The 9,431-nt window shown below is 42.8% G+C and overlaps 1 pseudogene; it reads right to left on the minus strand.

The window, feature by feature from the left end:
• Positions 1–1,263: 1,263 nt before the first annotated feature.
• LOC127669194 (cyclin-dependent kinase 4-like) lies at positions 1,264–4,032 on the minus strand (annotated as a pseudogene).
• Between the last annotated feature and the right edge of the window lie 5,399 nt (positions 4,033–9,431).

The raw sequence follows: 9,431 nt of genomic DNA on the forward strand, positions 1-9,431 counted from the left end.
CAAAAAGACTTTACCTTTTCTTTTTTGTTCATTTAATAGCATGTCCATAATTTTTATGATTGGTATAAAATATATATTGTGTTGAATATAATAAAAATTTAAAACAAAGAAAGAAAAAAAATAATGGCCCGATCATAATAATGCCTAATGTTACTATATCCCTTGTTCAAATGCAAAAGCATAAACAAACGTTTATCTGGGTGGGATCTTACCCTGGGGTCACTACTCTTCCAATTCCATTTAATGTTCTTGAACAGAGAATTTAGATCCATTCCACTTCCTGGTATGCCTTACTCTTTGAGCCATACATTTTGTATTTTTCCTTTCTAAGCTTGCTATGCTTGGTCAAAATGCTCTTCAGTCTAACCTGGGCTTTTTCGAAACTTCCTTTGTCAGGGCAATTAATCTAAGCCTCTTTACCTTAATATCCAGCAGACTCTTAGGACATGAGTAAAAAGCAGCTACATTTGTTACCAAAATATCACAAGAATACTCTCTTGGCGACATACAAAAACCCTTCTCTTCTAAAACCTCTTGAAAGAGACGCACAGAGTTCAAATCACTCTCAGCACTACTGTCTTCCGTATTCCTAGGATAGCCCATTAAGCCTCCACTTAAATCATTCCTCTGCTTTCCAGATTCAAAACCACAAAATCCAACTGCTTCTAAACAAAAACACGGTCAAGCCTATCACAGCAATACCCCAGGCCCTGGTTCCAAGTTCTGTTTAATTTGTATTTTATTGCTGTGAAGAGACACCATGACCAAAGCCCCTCTCTTTCTCTGTCTCTCTGTCTCTCCCTCTGCCTCTCCCTCTCTCCCTCCATCTCCCTCTTCCCTCCTCTCTCCCCCCACCTTGTCTTATTTTGTTTTCTTGTATAAAAAAATAAATCAATATAAAACAGAGAGAAGAGAATACAAGATATGCCCACCATAGTGTAAAGGAATGGAAGGGCAAGGGGGTTAGTGGTGAATTGACGTTTAAGGCTTAAACGGTTCTTTGTAAAAAACAAACAAACAAACAAACAAACAGCAAGACTAGAGGGTGTCTCCACAGTCTCAGGAGAAGGCAGAGGCTGCCTTTCAATGGGATTCTCTCCAGAAGATTCTTTCCAGAAGCAAGGAACAGCAGCTGCTGTTCTCACTACAGATAACCTTTTTCCTTGTGTAGATAAAGAGTGCTGCAGGGCTCAGAAGGAGCCTCACTTAGGTAGGATAAAAGTCAGAGTTTCCATGGCCAAGGCCTTCTGGGGTCAAAGGCTCCTAGGGTAGAGGTATTTCTTGAGGCCAGTCATCTTCTGGAGGCAATCCAATGAAATCAAAGATTTTGCCCAACTGCTCAGCTTCAGAGTTTCCACAGAAGAGAGACTTTTGATGAAACATCTCTTCAAAGATATAGTCAACACTCCACATGTCCACAGGTATTGCATATATAGACTGAAAGGCAACTTCAGGAGCCGGGTGCCAGAGAGTAACAAACACAGGTATGAGGGCCATCTGGTAGCCGTGCATTCTGGCTAGGCCAAACTCAGCCAGCTTGGCTGTCCCATTACTGTCACTAGAATATTCTCTGGCTTCAGGTCTTAGTACGCAATGCAATTTGTCTGAAGAAACTCTAGGCTGCGTAGAACCTGACACATCAGATCTTTGATGGTCTCAACTGGCAAACCTGGTGGGGTGCAAGCCTGGTAGGGTACTTTGTCCAGGTTTGTCCTTAGATCCTGGTCTAGATGCTCAATCACTAGAGTGATTGATGTCTGCATCAGTTTAGGGAGGTAGCACAGATATCAATCAGTCATATAATATTGTGACCAAGCCAGCTCAGTCAGTTAACAGATTCTCCAGGGCAGAGGCCAGAAAAAAAAAAAAAAAAAGGCAATTAGACAACACTGTAGCATGACCTCAGCCAGTTCTGAGGCTGAAGCAGTATGCTTTTCATACCATTTTAATTACATGAAGATAATAAGGTCAGTTCTAGGTTAAGGAACAAGCAAGACAATAACCACAAATAGTCAAGGAACAAGCAGGCAATAAACAAAGTCCCTCGATCTCTGTTTCTAGGGGCTTATCAGGTTGACCAAGATATCAGAGCCCACTTCCCTGTCCTGGTCTAAAGTCAAACTCTTGCCTGAAGCCTATATTTTTGTTCTAGCCCCAGATCAGATTCCTGCCTGAGCTTACTTCCACATCCTGGCCCAATGTCAAATTTCTGCCAAGTTTTTAGAAGCAGGCCCCAAAAGCACTCTACAATATTGGGATGGTCAAAGTCCTCCAGCCTCCTCAATAAGGTCACTTTACAAACTCTACTGATGGGAAGGCCCCCTCCAGCTGCTCCTCTATTAGAAACTCTCAAACCCTTAAGAACCACGAGATGGCCACTGTGGGAATCTCAGGCTTTGTACACCATCCCTTTAGGGACTAACATCAATTTCAGCCACTCGTTCATGTCAGGTAACGTCATTCTTAGAGCACAGGATCTCCTTACGTTGGAGCTGTGTGGGTGGCCCTTCATCTGGGCCCAGGAGATGGTTCCTGTAGCACATTATGCCAGACTGACAAGGCTATATTCACAGGCAACAAGCTGGAGAGTACCCCTCACCATGTGACCTCCATCCTCACCATGTGACCAGCTCCCACGGCAACTCATAAAGACAAACATTCAGCTGCATCTACTTACAGTTTCGGTGGGTCAGTCCTTTATCATCAGGGCATCATGCAGGCAAACCTGGTGCTGGAGGACCCAAGAGTTTTACGTCGTGATCCAAAGACAGCCAAAAGAAGACTATCTTCCTCAGGCCGCCAGGAGGAAGCACTCTTCCACACTGGGCAGAATCTGAGCATAGGAACCTCAAAGCTCACGCCCACAGTAATGCACTTTCTCTAACAAGGCCACACCTCCTCCAATAAGGCCACACCTCCTCCAGTAAGACCACACCTCCTCCAATAAGGCCACACCTCCTCCAATAAGGCCACACCTCCTAGTAGCACACTCAATTACCACACTCAGGACCTATTTTTTTTTTTAATTTGGTATTTGTGTATATTTTAAAAATTGTTCCATGACAGACAGTATTGCACACACAAGCCCCACCTTTGTTCGTTTCAACCCTAGATACCTTTTGCATCTCTGTGCACTACAAATGAACTTGCATATCAGGTGCACTGAGCCCCTGTCCAGATGGTACCCAGGCTTCCTGTCCTGGGTGGTCTGATGCCTGGACAGTAGCGATAGGTCCACGAGGTGGGGGACGGGTGGATTGCCTGGATCCCATAGGATGTCCTCATAGGTGCTTTGAACTGGGCCAGAGGGCCTTCCTTGAGCTCTAGTCTGTTCTAGCAGGGCTCTGACCAAGCCCACTGTGAGAGGGGGCACCACCCCAGGCCCAGGGAAAAGGGTGGTTTCCACATCATCTGGAAGATGTGTCCTCAGTAGAAGCAGGAGCTCATCTGGAACCACTTCCAGTGGGCACAGGGGACAGAGGAGAGGGAGGTGAGCGTCAGGGCAGCAGTGCTGGGCAAACTCCACCAGCAGCAGCTTAAAGATCTCTCTCTGAAGCAGGGGGCTGGAGGAGTCCAGGACCAGGGCAGCCTCCAGAGCCCAGGGAACTAACTTTTGCAAGACTCAGTCTACTTGGCGAGACTAGCATCAATCCATTACTAAGGTGCCCTGCTACTGCCCCAGTGATATATGTGTTCCATTAAACTCCATTTATTAAGAGTCTATAACCTCAGCATGACTGTTCTAAGGACCAAATGTCCAGAATGTGAACCTTTGGGATAAGGTCAAACCACATCCAGCCTGTAACAACAGGATTTTTTCTGTCATTGATGAATGCTACTGAGAATGACTATGGCCAAATGTTTTAACTAAAGAAGACTTTCTCACACACCAACAGTTGTCACTCTATAGGTAAAATGAGTATAATTAGAGCAACATATATTTGCAGAGAAAGTAAGGTAGGATTGGTCAATGGCATTATGGAAGAACTACCATCTGTTTCCCCTTACCTTTGCCTCTTGCTTATACGCCATGTTGAAATCAAAGTGCTGTACTATAGTACCCCCCCCCCCCCCGTGTGTGTGTGTGTGTGTGTGTGTGTGTGTGTATGACAAGGGTTGATATCAGGTATTGGCCACCACACTTTTCTTTTTTTTTTCTTTTCTCCCCTTCCCTTTCTCCCTCTTCTTCTGGCCCCACTGCTCCAGCCCCCATTCCTTATGACCCATAGATTCTTTATTTGTTTCTCATTATGGATGGTTGTGAGCCATCATGTGGTTGCTGGAATTTGAACTCATGACCTCCAGAAGAGCAGTCGGTGCTTTTAACTGCTGAGCCATCTCACCAGCTCTTATTTTCTTTTAGAAGAAAAGCTCTTTATGAACCTGGAGCACACAGGTTGACTCGAATAGCTGGTCATCAAGACCCAAGGTCCTTTTTGTCTGTTTTCTCAGTGTTGGGATTAAGGGTATATGTAAGCTTTAATTTTCCAAAGCCTACTTTTAATTATGATTCTTAAATGCTTTAACCTCCCTTCTAGCCCACCTCTCGTCAGAGGTCACAGAAAAGAAAGGTTATTATAATATGGGGGAAGTGGATCTGTTTAGAAATAGTTGTTTCGAGTGAATCCCATCTGCGTTGTCAGGAAAACAGCAGTTCAGTTCACAGGTAGGCAGTGGCAGCTTGATCCACTCTGCAAATCCTTCACAAATCTACCAGAAGTCTGGATTTGGTAAAGTGGGGATGAAGAGGTCAGCTCAGAGCCATTGGAAAATTCCACCAGACACCCCTCCCCCTCAGCATGTAGGTACCCTTCCCCTCCTGGAAGAGACATGTCAGCAAGCATGTAGGCTGGATGATTAGGCCCCGACTACCTCATTCCTTAAAGACCAATCAGTTTAAAGGGCTCACTGTTCTGCCAATCATATTGTGCCTAGTTGCTGATGCTCTATTCTGCCCCGCCCCTGACCAGGCTACCCAGGGTCATTGCCTCTCCTGTGTGAGTATTCCAACTCCAATGCGCTGGAACAATAAACTCCACGTGCTTTTGCATCCATCTCTGATTCCGCGTGGTCCACTCAGGGAGTCCTCAGTAGCTAGGGCTTAGTGGAGTCTTACAGGGATAGCAAACACAAATCAGTAGCAAGGAGTGGTGGCAAGACCTAGCAGAGACAGCCAGGCCTCAGTCAAATCAGCATGAGTCAGCAGGAGGGATTCAGGCTAGAGAGGATGCCAAGAGAAGTTATCTGCTGTGCCTCCCTCAACAAAGCAGACACGAGGAGAGAGCAAGAAGCACTGCAGAGCTAGCTCTACCAGCCAGCCTCTCTCACAGTCCACTGAATCCTGTTTATACTCCCTCCAAACATCAAGTGTCTTCTACAGGTCCTGCCTCACCCCATGCGTTTTGCCTCAGCATGTCATTCTGTCTTAGCGAAACTCTACATGCGTCTCTATCAGCTGCCACCACTCTGCTAATCTGCTCAAGTTCATGGAAACAGCAAAGACATCCTTTTACCCATGTCTGCTTCAGTGAAATTAGTCTTCCCTTAGGGAAACATCTTTTGATCTGTGTCCACTTGAGGAAAACACTCCCTCAGGGGTTTACCACATCAAAATACCATTTGACACCACTGAATTTCCAAAGAACCCTTAAGTTTCCACTTCAGGTATATGTCACCAGATCCACCATTTTTTTTAAAAAAAATTATTTATTTACTTTTATGTATATGAGTACACTGTAGCTGTACAGATGGTTGTGAGCCATCATGTGATTGCTGGGAACTGAACACAGGACCTCTGCTCACTCTGGACCTGCTCATTCAGGCCCAAAGATTCATTTATTATTATATGTAAATACACTGTAGCTGTCTTTAGACACACCAGAAGAGGATGTCAGTCCCCCGTTAATCTCATTAACAGACGGTTATGTGCCACCATGTGGTTGCTGGGATTTGAACTCAGAACCTTTGGAAGAGCAGTCAGTGCTCTTACCCGCTGAGCCATCTCAAAAGCTCTAGATCTTGCATTTTTTATGTGAGTCCTGTGTTAAGTTTCAAACCTGGGGCAAATGGCTGAGGTGCCTATCAGAGTGGCCTTGGCCTCCAGGTTCTCCCAGCATCCCTCAGTACCTACCCATTACAAGGTATGGCTGTATCCCATACAATGGTGACATATCCCACACTCCACCCTGAACTCTCCAGCCCTGGGTCTGGGCTGCCTTTCCCCCAGAGGCTCTTCTCAGATAATCCAGACGTTTTGGTTACCCGCCTCTTTTTGTACCTCTGGTCTCCTGGCTGCTGCACCTGGTTCACCTCACCCTTCATCCTTCCCTTCCCCTTCTCCCACTTGGCCCAACTCAGTCTGGTCATGTGCATTCTGCATTCACCCAGATGGCTCTGGCTCTGCTCTCCCACACATGTATAGTAAACCTTCTCCTCTACCGAACCTAGGAGCAACCATGCCCTTTCCTGTCCTTTTTATTTCTGTTTTTCATTCATAGTCTGTAAAACACAGTTAAAACAAACGCTAGGCCACACAGCCTCAGAAAAGAAAAAACTGCATGGTTTTCCTTATATGAAGATTCTATCCTAACTTTCTTTCTCTCTCTTTCTTTGTCTTTCTCTCTCTCTCTCTCATATATATACACACATATATATATATACTATATATATCATATGTATATGATGTATATATATATGATGTATATGTATATGAGTATGTGTATATGTATATGATGTATATGTATATGAGTATGTGTATATGTATATGATGTAATGTATATGGGTATGTGTATATGTATATGATGTATGTATATATGATATATATGTATATGGGTATGTGTATATGTATATGTATATGATATATATGTATATGAGTATGTGTATATGTATATGATGTATATGGGTATGTGTATATGTATATGATGTATGTGTATATGAGTATGTGTATGTATGTGATGTATATGTATGTGTATGTGTATATGTATATATGCATTGTGTTTGTGTATAAACAAATGCACTTGTGAGGACAATATAACATCTAAAAAGAAGAACAAAATAGAGTAACAGGAGGAAGGATTGATGCAATAATGGACTCTTGAGTTACAAAAGAAGATAAAAACTAATTATTTTTCTAGTTTCAATTGTCTAATGGATTTTAGGGGTTGTTTTCATTTTCTGGTTTGTTGTGGGGATGTTTTATTTTTTGTATTGTTTGAGGTGGTTGATGAGTACATTAAAAAAATATTTGATAGTGAAAGTATAAACTCCAGTGTGAAGCACTACAGCTTCAGAATGGCTGTCCTAACTGTAAAAATGTTCATTGAGATGTATAGATTTGGGGTCTGGCTAATCACTGTGTAATGTTTTTTATTTGCAAGTTATTTATTTATAAGAAGTTTTATTAAATATATTAAAAATTAAAAATAAAACCAGCAAATTACCAAAGCAATATGTAAGCTATAGGAAGAGGACATTGTGAAAACATCACCATGGTCTATACAAATGCTATATGGAAAGTGCTGTCCAGTCTACCACAAAGCCAAAGAACTATTATGCTATCTAATAACCTAGTTCATTTCTGACATTCCTTTAAAGCAGATGTACTTCAGGTCTCTGTCAACCTAAAAACTAATATTATATATACATAATATACACACACATATCTTTAAAGTTTCAAAACCAAAGTTTATGTCTATATTTCCCGCTATAGTCTATATCATTAAAAAGAAAGATTATGATCAACTACATCAATTTCAAAGTCCGCTAATAAATTGTACCATGGTGCTTAGAGTTTTTTGCTGTTATTATTATGTATTTCAAGAGATAGTCTTTGTGTTATCTTTCAAAGTTCCAAAAGTGTAGATCAGTGAGAAGCATGAATCGTACCTTGATTCTTTAGCCAAACAAGAGGCCAAAGTCGACACAATTATGTTTAAAATTGAACTTTTTTCAATATTTAGAAGCATACTAAGACTGGCAGAAGGAGACGGAATAGAAGAGATTTAAAACCTAGGAGGCTGGAGAGATGGCTCAGTGGTTAAGAGTGCTGGCTTAATTCCCAGCACCCGCATGATAGCTCAAACTCATCTGTAACTCCTGCCCTAGGGGACATTAAACCCTCGTCTGGTCTCCAAGAGCACCAGGCATTCATGTGGCACATAGACATCCATACAGGTAAAACAACCATGCACATAAGTGTTTCTAATTAAAAACATATTTAAACCTAGATAAGATACTTCCTCCAGGCCACACGGATGTTCTATCACAAAGATCACATGTTCATGAGACAGACTAGAATATATGTAGTTGTCAGGATGGTAAGGTGCAGGGCAATCACCACAGCTTGGAGGCCATCAGCTCTTGAATAAAATGAATATCTCTCCAGTGGGAAGTCTGTGTCTCTGAGTTTGAGTTGTGTGCCATGACAATGGGTTTAGAGTGTGTGTATGTGTGTGTGTGTGTGTGTGTGTGTGTGTGAGAGAGAGAGAGAGAGAGAGAGAGATGGTTCAGTGGCAAGAGCAATGTCTGCTCTTCCAGAGATCCTGAGTTCAATTCCCAGCAACCACATGGTGGCTCACAACCATCTGTAATGAGATCTGATGCCATCTTTTGGTGTGTCTGAAGACATACATAAAATAAAGAAATCTTTAAAAAACAAACAAACAAACAAACAAAACAACCCATCACCACCACCACCACCATCACCACCACCACCACCACCAAAACCCAGCTCTGTGGTATGCATGGCAGCTCGGGCTGTAGGCTTCTCTTTCATTTTAAATCTTTTATTTATTTATTTATTTATTTATTTATTTATTTATTTATTTAATGGTTTTTCGAGACAGGGTTTCTCTGTATAGCTCTGGCTATCCTGGAACTCACTCTGTAGACCAGGCTGGCCTCGAACTCAGAAATCCGCCTGCCTCTGCCTCTGCCTCCCAAGTGCTGGGATTAAAGGCGTGCGCCACCACCGCCCGCTCATTTTAATTCTTATTCATTTCTTTGAGATAATGAACATCATCACCTAGGAGATCGATGGTCAAAAACAATCAGTGGGAATAAACAGTAGCCATGGGCGAGGCGAGACAGAGGGCCTCGAGAACTCTGGGACAGGGCTTGGATGCAGCAGCGATGCCTGTGCCACAGTGGAGATTCAACAGTCGGCAGGTGGTGACGACCAGGCAGTGTTCTCATGGCCTCATTCTATGGCATTTTGATAGCAGATTCCTTCACTTATTCATATTTGCCTTAGAGCATTGTGGTCTATCGATAGCTTCAATTAATTCTTCTGACAGCTCAGCCTTACCTTGAGGAATACAGAAAAAAAAATGTATCAAAAGTAGAAAAGCTGTCAGTTACCCATTTTCTCCATCTTCAGTGACTCTACTCTCTCCCCCTCCCTCTCTCCCCTCCTCTTTTCCTTGCTCCCTTCC

This window comes from Apodemus sylvaticus, chromosome 19, assembly GCF_947179515.1.
Source record: "Apodemus sylvaticus chromosome 19, mApoSyl1.1, whole genome shotgun sequence".
In the NCBI taxonomy this organism is placed as follows: Eukaryota; Metazoa; Chordata; class Mammalia; order Rodentia; family Muridae; genus Apodemus; species Apodemus sylvaticus.